The sequence below is a fragment of the Syngnathus leptorhynchus genome, unplaced genomic scaffold (genome assembly GCF_054491065.1).
Source record: "Syngnathus leptorhynchus isolate UIUO unplaced genomic scaffold, UIUO_Slep HiC_scaffold_519, whole genome shotgun sequence".
Taxonomy (NCBI): domain Eukaryota; kingdom Metazoa; phylum Chordata; class Actinopteri; order Syngnathiformes; family Syngnathidae; genus Syngnathus; species Syngnathus leptorhynchus.
This window is the reverse complement of record NW_028232433.1, coordinates 1-12500: the sequence shown is the minus strand read 5'-3', so window position 1 is coordinate 12500 and position 12500 is coordinate 1.

Sequence of the window (12500 nt, the reverse complement as noted above, 5' to 3'; positions counted from 1 at the left end):
CTCCAGAGCTCCATAGCCCCGGAGCTCCATAGCCCCGGAGCTCCATAGCCCCGGAGCTCCAGAGCTCCATAGCCCCGGAGCTCCATAGCCCCGGAGCTCCATAGCCCCGGAGCTCCATAGCCCCGGAGCTCCATAGCCCCAGAGCTCCATACTTCCATAGCCCCAGAGCTCCATAGCTCCATACTTCCATAGCTCCAGCCGCGGAGGGTGCTGGCTGGTGGCTCCATAGCTCCATACTTCCATACTTGCAGCCACGGAGTTGGCTAAAATTGCACTAAGTGCGAAAGCCCATTCATTTACAACGGCGTGTCCGCCAGGCGGCGACATTTCCCCGTTACCGGTGGCTGCGCGGCGGGTGAGTGACAGAGCTTATCCGAGCGGCTGGAACTCTGCGCCGGCGTGGTCGAGCGTGAGGCCCCGGCCCTTTGGCTGCCTGGTACCTAAAACACTTCCATTGATCCAGCCACGGAGGGTGCTGGCTGGTGGCTCCATAGCTCCATAGCTCCATACCTCCAGAGCTCCAGAGCTCCATAGCACCAGAGCTCCATAGCTCCATAGCACCAGAGCTCCATAGCTCCATAGCACCAGAGCTCCATAGCTCCATAGCACCAGAGCTCCATAGCTCCATAGCACCAGAGCTCCATAGCTCCATAGCACCAGAGCTCCATAGCTCCATAGCACCAGAGCTCCATAGCTCCATAGCTCCAGCCTGGGTGGCTGGTGGCTCCATAGCTCCATACTTCCATAGCTCCAGTCAGAGAGTGTGCTAAAATTGCACTAAGTGCGAAAGCCCATTCATTTACAACGGCGTGTCCACAAGGCGGCGACATTTCCCCGTTACCGGTGGCTGCGCGGCGGGTGAGTGACAGAGCTTATCCGAGCGGCTGGAACTCTGCGCCGGCGTGGTCGAGCGTGAGGCCTCGGCCCTTTGGCTGCCTGGTACCTAAAACACTTCCATTGATCCAGCCACGGAGGGTGCGGCTGGTGGCTCCATAGCTCCATAGCTCCATACCTCCAGAGCTCCAGAGCTCCATAGCACCAGAGCTCCATAGCTCCATAGCACCAGAGCTCCATAGCACCAGAGCTCCATAGCACCAGAGCTCCATAGCTCCATAGCACCAGAGCTCCATAGCTCCATAGCACCAGAGCTCCATAGCTCCATAGCACCAGAGCTCCATAGCTCCATAGCTCCATAGCACCAGAGCTCCATAGCTCCATAGCACCAGAGCTCCATAGCTCCATAGCACCAGAGCTCCATAGCTCCATAGCACCAGAGCTCCATAGCTCCATAGCACCAGAGCTCCATAGCTCCATAGCACCAGAGCTCCATAGCTCCATAGCACCAGAGCTCCATAGCTCCATAGCACCAGAGCTCCATAGCTCCATAGCACCAGAGCTCCATAGCTCCATAGCACCAGAGCTCCATAGCTCCATAGCTCCAGGGCTCCATAGCTCCAGGGCTCCATAGCTCCATAGCTCCAGGGCTCCATAGCTCCAGGGCTCCAGGGCTCCATAGCTCCATACCTCCAGAGCTCCATAGCTCCATACTTCCAGAGCTCCATAGCTCCATAGCTCCATACTTCCATAGCTCCAGCCGCGGAAGGGTGCTGGCTGGTGGCTCCATAGCTCCATACTTCCATACTTGCAGCCACGGAGTTGGCTAAAATTGCACTAAGTGCGAAAGCCCATTCATTTACAACGGCGTGTCCGCCAGGCGGCGACATTTCCCCGTTACCGGTGGCTGCGCGGCGGGTGAGTGACAGAGCTTATCCGAGCGGCTGGAACTCTGCGCCGGCGTGGTCGAGCGTGAGGCCCCGGCCCTTTGGCTGCCTGGTACCTAAAACACTTCCATTGATCCAGCCACGGAGGGTGCTGGCTGGTGGCTCCATAGCTCCATAGCTCCATAGCACCAGAGCTCCATAGCTCCATAGCACCAGAGCTCCATAGCTCCATAGCACCAGAGCTCCATAGCTCCATAGCACCAGAGCTCCAGAGCTCCATAGCACCAGAGCTCCAGAGCTCCATAGCACCAGAGCTCCATAGCTCCATAGCACCAGAGCTCCAGAGCTCCATAGCACCAGAGCTCCATAGCTCCATAGCACCAGAGCTCCATAGCTCCATAGCACCAGAGCTCCATAGCTCCATAGCACCAGAGCTCCATAGCTCCATAGCACCAGAGCTCCATAGCTCCATAGCTCCAGGGCTCCATAGCTCCAGGGCTCCATAGCTCCATAGCTCCAGGGCTCCATAGCTCCAGGGCTCCAGGGCTCCATAGCTCCAGGGCTCCAGGGCTCCATAGCTCCATACCTCCAGAGCTCCATAGCTCCATACTTCCAGAGCTCCATAGCTCCATAGCGCCATACTTCCATAGCTCCATAGCTCCATACTTCCATAGCACCAGAGCTCCATAGCTCCAGAGCTCCATAGCTCCAGCCTGGGTGGCTGGTGGCTCCATAGCTCCATACTTCCATAGCTCCAGTCAGAGAGTTGGCGAAAATTGCACTAAGTGCGAAAGCCCATTCATTTACAACGGCGTGTCCACAAGGCGGCGACATTTCCCCGTTACCGGTGGCTGCGCGGCGGGTGAGTGACAGAGCTTATCCGAGCGGCTGGAACTCTGCGCCGGCGTGGTCGAGCGTGAGGCCTCGGCCCTTTGGCTGCCTGGTACCTAAAACACTTCCATTGATCCAGCCACGGAGGGTGCTGGCTGGTGGCTCCATAGCTCCATAGCTCCATAGCTCCATAGCTCCATAGCTCCATACTTCCATAGCTCCATACTTCCATAGCTCCAGACTTCCATAGCTCCATAGCTCCATAGCTCCATAGCTCCATACTTCCAGAGCGCCATAGCTCCATAGCACCAGAGCTCCAGAGCTCCATAGCTCCATAGCTCCATAGCCCCAGAGCTCCATAGCTCCATAGCTCCATAGGCTCCAGAGCTCCATACTTCCATAGCTCCAGAGCTCCAGCCTGTCTGGTGGCTCCATAGCTCCATAGCTCCATACTTGCAGCCACGGAGCTGGCGAAAATTGCACTAAGTGCGAAAGCCCATTCATTTACAACGGCGTGTCCACAAGGCGGGCGACATTTCCCGTTACCGGTGGCTGCTTAGCGGGAGAGTGACAGAGCTTATCCGAGCGGCTGGAACTCTGGGCCGGCCTGGTCGAGCGGCTGGCCTCGGTAGTTGAGGTACCAGGGGCGGGCTGGGGAGCTCCAGGCGGGGCTTGTGAGAGAGTGTAGCCGAGCGGCTGGAACTCTGGGCCGGCGTGGTTGAGCAGCATGCCCGCGGAGGTGGCTCTTCCATAGGCACGGAGGGTGCTGGAGCTCCACACTTCCCTAGGCACGGGAGGGTGCTGGAGCTCCACACTTCCATAGCTCCAGGCACGGAGGGTGCTGGAGCTCCACACTTCCATAGGCACGGAGGGTGCTGGAGCTCCATACTTCCATAGCTCCAGGCACGGAGGGTGCTGGAGCGCCACACTTCCATAGGCAGGGAGGGTGCTGGAGCTCCACACTTCCATAGGCACGGAGGGTGCTGGAGCTCCACACTTCCATAGGCAGGGAGGGTGCTGGAGCTCCACACTTCCATAGGCAGGGAGGGTGCTGGAGCTCCACACTTCCATAGGCAGGGAGGGTGCTGGAGCTCCACACTTCCATAGGCAGGGAGGGTGCTGGAGCTCCACACTTCCATAGGCAGGGAGGGTGCTGGAGCTCCACACTTCCATAGGCAGGGAGGGGTGCTGGAGCTCCACACTTCCATAGGCAGGGAGGGTGCTGGAGCTCCACACTTCCATAGGCAGGGAGGGTGCTGGAGCTCCACACTTCCATAGGCAGGGAGGGTGCTGGAGCTCCACACTTCCATAGGCAGGGAGGGTGCTGGAGCTCCACACTTCCATAGGCAGGGAGGGTGCTGGAGCTCCACACTTCCATAGGCAGGGAGGGTGCTGGAGCTCCACACTTCCATAGGCAGGGAGGGTGCTGGAGCTCCACACTTCCATAGGCAGGGAGGGTGCTGGAGCTCCACACTTCCATAGGCAGGGAGGGTGCTGGAGCTCCACACTTCCATAGGCAGGGAGGGTGCTGGAGCTCCACACTTCCATAGGCAGGGAGGGTGCTGGAGCTCCACACTTCCATAGGCAGGGAGGGTGCTGGAGCTCCACACTTCCATAGGCAGGGAGGGTGCTGGAGCTCCACACTTCCATAGGCAGGGAGGGTGCTGGAGCTCCACACTTCCATAGGCAGGGAGGGTGCTGGAGCTCCACACTTCCATAGGCAGGGAGGGTGCTGGAGCTCCACACTTCCATAGGCAGGGAGGGTGCTGGAGCTCCACACTTCCATAGGCAGGGAGGGTGCTGGAGCTCCACACTTCCATAGGCAGGGAGGGTGCTGGAGCTCCACACTTCCATAGGCAGGGAGGGTGCTGGAGCTCCACACTTCCATAGGCAGGGAGGGTGCTGGAGCTCCACACTTCCATAGGCAGGGAGGGTGCTGGAGCTCCACACTTCCATAGGCAGGGAGGGTGCTGGAGCTCCACACTTCCATAGGCAGGGAGGGTGCTGGAGCTCCACACTTCCATAGGCAGGGAGGGTGCTGGAGCTCCACACTTCCATAGGCAGGGAGGGTGCTGGAGCTCCACACTTCCATAGGCAGGGAGGGTGCTGGAGCTCCACACTTCCATAGGCAGGGAGGGTGCTGGAGCTCCACACTTCCATAGGCAGGGAGGGTGCTGGAGCTCCACACTTCCATAGGCAGGGAGGGTGCTGGAGCTCCACACTTCCATAGGCAGGGAGGGTGCTGGAGCTCCACACTTCCATAGGCAGGGAGGGTGCTGGAGCTCCACACTTCCATAGGCAGGGAGGGTGCTGGAGCTCCACACTTCCATAGGCAGGGAGGGTGCTGGAGCTCCACACTTCCATAGGCAGGGAGGGTGCTGGAGCTCCACACTTCCATAGGCAGGGAGGGTGCTGGAGCTCCACACTTCCATAGGCAGGGAGGGTGCTGGAGCTCCACACTTCCATAGGCAGGGAGGGTGCTGGAGCTCCACACTTCCATAGGCAGGGAGGGTGCTGGAGCTCCACACTTCCATAGGCAGGGAGGGTGCTGGAGCTCCACACTTCCATAGGCAGGGAGGGTGCTGGAGCTCCACACTTCCATAGGCAGGGAGGGTGCTGGAGCTCCACACTTCCATAGGCAGGGAGGGTGCTGGAGCTCCACACTTCCATAGGCAGGGAGGGTGCTGGAGCTCCACACTTCCATAGGCAGGGAGGGTGCTGGAGCTCCACACTTCCATAGGCAGGGAGGGTGCTGGAGCTCCACACTTCCATAGGCAGGGAGGGTGCTGGAGCTCCACACTTCCATAGGCAGGGAGGGTGCTGGAGCTCCACACTTCCATAGGCAGGGAGGGTGCTGGAGCTCCACACTTCCATAGGCAGGGAGGGTGCTGGAGCTCCACACTTCCATAGGCAGGGAGGGTGCTGGAGCTCCACACTTCCATAGGCAGGGAGGGTGCTGGAGCTCCACACTTCCATAGGCAGGGAGGGTGCTGGAGCTCCACACTTCCATAGGCAGGGAGGGTGCTGGAGCTCCACACTTCCATAGGCAGGGAGGGTGCTGGAGCTCCACACTTCCATAGGCAGGGAGGGTGCTGGCACATCCACACTTCCAGCCACGGAGCATGCTGGCACTTCCACCTTGCTTGCTAAGTCGGCGTGATCTTGCCCAAAAAGTCCCTCCTCACCTCCAGCTGGAAGTGGAAAAAAATCCTCCACCTGCTTGGCCGAGGTTCTGGAAGCCAGCAGCTCGCAGAATGTTGCCAAAGTTTCACTGGAAGGAAAAGAAAAGAGAAGACCGAGTGCGCATTTCACCTACCGCCGAATGTCCACAAGAGGGAAGTGTCACTCCGTCGCAGAATCTGCGCCGACGCACTCGGCACCCTTCGAATTTATGGTGCCGGTGCGGGTGTTCTGGGTGCAAAAAGGCCGCCCAAGTGGTAGAAAAAAATCAGACTTCGTCTCTTAGGTCGAAATTAATGCCAAGTTTTGAAATGCGCTGGCAGGGGTGGACCAGGGCCCGTTAGAAGTGCTTAGGCGAGGTCCTGGAAGCCTAACCCGGCGTGATCTTGTGCAAAAAGCCGCTGCTGAGCTCCAGCTGGAAGTGTAAAAAGAACCGGGCTGGATCAAAAAAAGAACCGGGCGGCCCGTTAAAATTGCTTAGCCGAGGTCCTGGAACCCTAACCCGGCGTGATCTTGTGCAAAAAGCCGCTGCTGAGCTCCAGCTGGAAGTGTAAAAAGAACCGGGCTGGTTCAAAAAAAGAACCGGGCGACCCGTTAGAAGTGCTTAGCCGAGGTCCTGGAAGCCTAACCCGGCGTGATCTTGTGCAAAAAGCCGCTGCTGAGCTCCAGCTGGAAGTGGAAAAAGAACCGGGCTGGATCAAAAAAGAACCGGGCTGGATCAAAAAAGAACCGGGCGGCCCGTTAAAATTGCTTAGCCGAGGTCCTGGAAGCCTAACACGGCGTGATCTTGTGCAAAAAACCGCTCCCGAGCTCCAGCTGGAAGTGTAAAAAGAACCGGGCTGGATAAAAAAAGAACCGGGCTGGATCAAAAAAGAACCGGGCGACCCGTTAAAATTGCTTAGCCGAGGTCCTGGAAGCCTAACCCGGCGTGATCTTGTGCAAAAAGCCGCTGCTGAGCTCCAGCTGGAAGTGGAAAAAGAACCGGGCTGGATCAAAAAAGAACCGGGCTGGATCAAAAAAGAACCGGGCGGCCCGTTAAAATTGCTTAGCCGAGGTCCTGGAAGCCTAACACGGCGTGATCTTGTGCAAAAAACCGCTCCCGAGCTCCAGCTGGAAGTGTAAAAAGAACCGGGCTGGATAAAAAAAGAACCGGGCTGGATCAAAAAAGAACCGGGCGACCCGTTAAAATTGCTTAGCCGAGGTCCTGGAAGCCTAACACGGCGTGATCTTGTGCAAAAAGCCGCTCCCGAGCTCCAGCTGGAAGTGTAAAAAGAACCGGGCTGGATAAAAAAAGAACCGGGCTGGATCAAAAAAGAACCGGGCGACCCGTTAAAATTGCTTAGCCGAGGTCCTGGAAGCCTAACCCGGCGTGATCTTGTGCAAATAGCCGCTGCCGAGCTCCAGCTGGAAGTGTGAAAAGAACCGGGCTGGATAAAAAAAAGAACCGGGCTGGATCAAAAAAGAACCGGGCGACCCGTTAAAATTGCTTAGCCGAGGTCCTGGAAGCCTAACACGGCGTGATCTTGTGCAAAAAACCGCTCCCGAGCTCCAGCTGGAAGTGTAAAAAGAACCGGGCTGGATAAAAAAAGAACCGGGCTGGATCAAAAAAGAACCGGGCGACCCGTTAAAATTGCTTAGCCGAGGTCCTGGAAGCCTAACCCGGCGTGATCTTGTGCAAAAAGCCGCTCCCGAGCTCCAGCTGGAAGTGTAAAAAGAACCGGGCTGGATAAAAAAAGAACCGGGCTGGATCAAAAAAGAACCGGGCGACCCGTTAAAATTGCTTAGCCGAGGTCCTGGAAGCCTAACACGGCGTGTTCTTGTGCAAAAAGCCGCTCCCAAGCTCCAGCTGGAAGTGTAAAAAGAACCGGGCTGGATAAAAAAAAGAACCGGGCTGGATCAAAAAAGAACCGGGCGACCCGTTAAAATTGCTTAGCCGAGGTCCTGGAAGCCTAACACGGCGTGATCTTGTGCAAAAAGCCGCTCCCGAGCTCCAGCTGGAAGTGTAAAAAGAACCGGGCTGGATAAAAAAAGAACCGGGCTGGATAAAAAAAAGAACCGGGCGACCCGTTAAAATTGCTTAGCCGAGGTCCTGGAAGCCTAACACGGCGTGTTCTTGTGCAAAAAGCCGCTCCCGAGCTCCAGCTGGAAGTGTAAAAAGAACCAGGCTGGATAAAAAAAAGAACCGGGCTGGATCAAAAAAGAACCGGGCGACCCGTTAAAATTGCTTAGCCGAGGTCCTGGAAGCCTAACACGGCGTGATCTTGTGCAAAAAGCCGCTCCCGAGCTCCAGCTGGAAGTGTAAAAAGAACCGGGCTGGATAAAAAAAGAACCGGGCTGGATAAAAAAAAGAACCGGGCGACCCGTTAAAATTGCTTAGCCGAGGTCCTGGAAGCCTAACACGGCGTGTTCTTGTGCAAAAAGCCGCTCCCGAGCTCCAGCTGGAAGTGTAAAAAGAACCAGGCTGGATAAAAAAAAGAACCGGGCTGGATCAAAAAAGAACCGGGCGACCCGTTAAAATTGCTTAGCCGAGGTCCTGGAAGCCTAACACGGCGTGATCTTGTGCAAAAAGCCGCTCCCGAGCTCCAGCTGGAAGTGTAAAAAGAACCGGGCTGGATAAAAAAAGAACCGGGCTGGATAAAAAAAAGAACCGGGCGACCCGTTAAAATTGCTTAGCCGAGGTCCTGGAAGCCTAACACGGCGTGATCTTGTGCAAAAAGCCGCTCCCGAGCTCCAGCTGGAAGTGTAAAAAGAACCAGGCTGGATAAAAAAAAGAACCGGGCTGGATCAAAAAAGAACCGGGCGACCCGTTAAAATTGCTTAGCCGAGGTCCTGGAAGCCTAACACGGCGTGTTCTTGTGCAAAAAGCCGCTCCCGAGCTCCAGCTGGAAGTGTAAAAAGAACCAGGCTGGATAAAAAAAAGAACCGGGCTGGTTCAAAAAAGAACCGGGCAACCCGTTAAAATTGCTTAGCCGAGGTCCTGGAAGCCTAACACGGCGTGTTCTTGTGCAAAAAGCCGCTCCCGAGCTCCAGCTGGAAGTGTAAAAAGAACCAGGCTGGATAAAAAAAAGAACCGGGCTGGATCAAAAAAGAACCGGGCGACCCGTTAAAATTGCTTAGCCGAGGTCCTGGAAGCCTAACACGGCGTGTTCTTGTGCAAAAAGCCGCTCCCGAGCTCCAGCTGGAAGTGTAAAAAGAACCAGGCTGGATAAAAAAAAGAACCGGGCTGGTTCAAAAAAGAACCGGGCAACCCGTTAAAATTGCTTAGCCGAGGTCCTGGAAGCCTAACACGGCGTGATCTTGTGCAAAAAGCCGCTCCCGAGCTCCAGCTGGAAGTGTAAAAAGAACCGGGCTGGATAAAAAAAGAACCGGGCTGGATAAAAAAAAAGAACCGGGCGACCCTTAAAATTGCTTAGCCGAGGTCCTGGAAGCCTAACACGGCGTGATCTTGTGCAAAAAGCCGCTCCCGAGCTCCAGCTGGAAGTGTAAAAAGAACCAGGCTGGATAAAAAAAAGAACCGGGCTGGATCAAAAAAGAACCGGGCGACCCGTTAAAATTGCTTAGCCGAGGTCCTGGAAGCCTAACACGGCGTGATCTTGTGCAAAAAGCCGCTCCCGAGCTCCAGCTGGAAGTGTAAAAAGAACCAGGCTGGATAAAAAAAAGAACCGGGCTGGATCAAAAAAGAACCGGGCGACCCGTTAAAATTGCTTAGCCGAGGTCCTGGAAGCCTAACACGGCGTGTTCTTGTGCAAAAAGCCGCTCCCGAGCTCCAGCTGGAAGTGTAAAAAGAACCAGGCTGGATAAAAAAAAGAACCGGGCTGGATCAAAAAAGAACCGGGCGACCCGTTAAAATTGCTTAGCCGAGGTCCTGGAAGCCTAACACGGCGTGTTCTTGTGCAAAAAGCCGCTCCCGAGCTCCAGCTGGAAGTGTAAAAAGAACCAGGCTGGATAAAAAAAAGAACCGGGCTGGATCAAAAAAGAACCGGGCGACCCGTTAAAATTGCTTAGCTGAGGTCCTGGAAGCCTAACACGGCGTGATCTTGTGCAAAAAGCCGCTCCCGAGCTCCAGCTGGAAGTGTAAAAAGAACCGGGCTGGATAAAAAAAAAGAACCGGGCTGGTTCAAAAAAGAACCGGGCAACCCGTTAAAATTGCTTAGCCGAGGTCCTGGAAGCCTAACCCGGCGTGATCTTGCCCGAAAGTCGGCCTCTATACTTCCATTTTAGGTACCAGGGGCTATTAGTGTACTTGGTCCCACTAGTCAGTGTACTCATCCAGTTACCCCCCGTTTTCCAAAACACCATCGGCACGTATAAGGGGGGGACTCTTGAGAGAGATGAGGTATATGGCAGCGCAACACCAATCCGCTCCGCGCTGGTTCCCATGTCGGCTACGGATGAATAAAACCAGCCTGTCCCCCCTGGAGCTCACGAGACACGGAATTTTTTCTAAGTGCCAACGGCTCTTCCGAGCAAACGTGTCCGCTCCGGCTGGTTCCCCCGTCGGCCTCGAATGACGAAAAATGCCGGTCTCCGCCCGGAGCTCATGACAAACGAAAAATTTTCTAAGTGCCAACGGCACTAGCGAGCGAATGTGTCCGCTCGGCGCTGGTTCCCGGGTCGAACCCGGAAGACGAAAAACGCCGCTCTCCGCCCGGAGCTCATGACAAACGAAAAATTTTCTAAGTGCCAACGGCACTAGCGAGCGAATGTGTCCGCTCGGCGCTGGTTCCCGGGTCGAACCCGGAAGACGAAAAACGCCGCTCTCCGCCCGGAGCTCATGACAAACGAAAAATTTTCTAAGTGCCAACGGCACTAGCGAGCGAATGTGTCCGCTCGGCGCTGGTTCCCGGGTCGAACCCGGAAGACGAAAAACGCCGCTCTCCGCCCGGAGCTCATGACAAACGAAACATTTTCTAAGTGCCAACGGCACTAGCGAGCGAATGTGTCCGCTCGGCGCTGGTTCCCGGGTCGAACCCGGAAGACGAAAAACGCCGCTCTCCGCCCGGAGCTCATGACAAACGAAAAATTTTCTAAGTGCCAACGGCACTTGCGAGCGAATGTGTCCGCTCGGCGCTGGTTCCCGGGTCGGACCCGGAAGACGAAAAACGCCGGTCTCCGCCCGGAGCTCATGACAAACGAAAAATTTTCTAAGTGCCAACGGCACTAGCGAGCGAATGTGTCCGCTCGGCGCTGGTTCCCGGGTCGGACCCGGAAGACGAAAAACGCCGGTCCTCGCCTGGAGGTCCCAGCAAAATCGGCGAAAAAACGACTAAGTGTCAACTTTCGAAAAAACGACTAAGTGCCCACGGCTCTGCGGGGCTTGTGAGTCCGCCCCGCGCCGGTTCGGTGGTCGGCCTCAAAAAGCAAAAAATCAGCCTCTCTCCCTGGAGCTCACCTCGAGGTACCAGGGGGTGAGGTACCCGGGCTAAGGTGCAGTACCTTTTTTGGTCTTCAGGTGCGCCAGAGTACAATGAAATGGTCCCAGTAGTCAGTGTACTCATCGACTTTCCCCCCGTTTTCCAAAGCACCTCGTTTACGAGTATGGAGGAGATGGTGCTGGTCTCCCCACGGCGTCGGACACGCCGTCCTCGACAGCACAAGGTCGGATAGAAGACCTGGAAAGCGCCGTGGCACGCGCTGGAGGTGGGCACTTTGGCGAAAAAACGACTAAGTGTCAACTTTCGAAAAAACGACTAAGTGTCAACTTTCGAAAAAACGGCTAAGTGTCAACTTTCGAAAAAACGACTAAGTGTCACCTCTCTGAAAAAATGGCAAAGTGTCGCCTCTCTGAAATTTTTCTAAGTGCCCACGGCTCTGCGGGCTCGTGCATCCGAGCCGCGCCGGTTCTGCAACCGGCCTAGAATGACGAAAAATAACGGTCTCCTCCTGGAGCTCACAGCCAATTGTGGCGAAAAAGTGGCAAAGTGCCCACGGCCCTGCCGAGCTTTGGCGTCCGCTCAGCGCCGGTGCCGCAGTCGGCCTCGAATGACGAAAAATGACGGTCTCCTCCTGGAGCTCACAGCCAACTTGGCAAAAAGTTTCTAAGTGCCCACGGCCCTGCCGAGCTTTGGCGTCCGCCCAGCGCCGGTTCCGCAGTCGGCCTCGAATGACGAAAAATAACGGTCTCCTCCTGGAGCTCACAGCCAACTTGGCAAAAAGTTTCTAAGTGCCCACGGCCCTGCCGAGCTTTGGCGTCCGCTCAGCGCCGGTGCCGCAGTCGGCCTCGAATGACGAAAAATGACGGTCTCCTCCTGGAGCTCACAGCCAACTTGGCAAAAAGTTTCTAAGTGCCCACGGCCCTGCCGAGCTTTGGCGTCCGCCCAGCGCCGGTTCCGCAGTCGGCCTCGAATGACGAAAAATAACGGTCTCCTCCTGGAGCTCACAGCCAACTTGGCAAAAAGTTTCTAAGTGCCCACGGCCCTGCCGAGCTTTGGCGTCCGCTCAGCGCCGGTGCCGCAGTCGGCCTCGAATGACGAAAAATGACGGTCTCCTCCTGGAGCTCACAGCCAACTTGGCAAAAAGTTTCTAAGTGCCCACGGCCCTGCCGAGCTTTGGCGTCCGCCCAGCGCCGGTTCCGCAGTCGGCCTCGAATGACGAAAAATAACGGTCTCCTCCTGGAGCTCACAGCCAACTTGGCAAAAAGTTTCTAAGTGCCCACGGCCCTGCCGAGCTTTGGCGTCCGCTCAGCGCCGGTGCCGCAGTCGGCCTCGAATGACGAAAAATGACTGGTCTCCTCCTGGAGCTCACAGCCAACTTGGCAAAAAGTTTCTA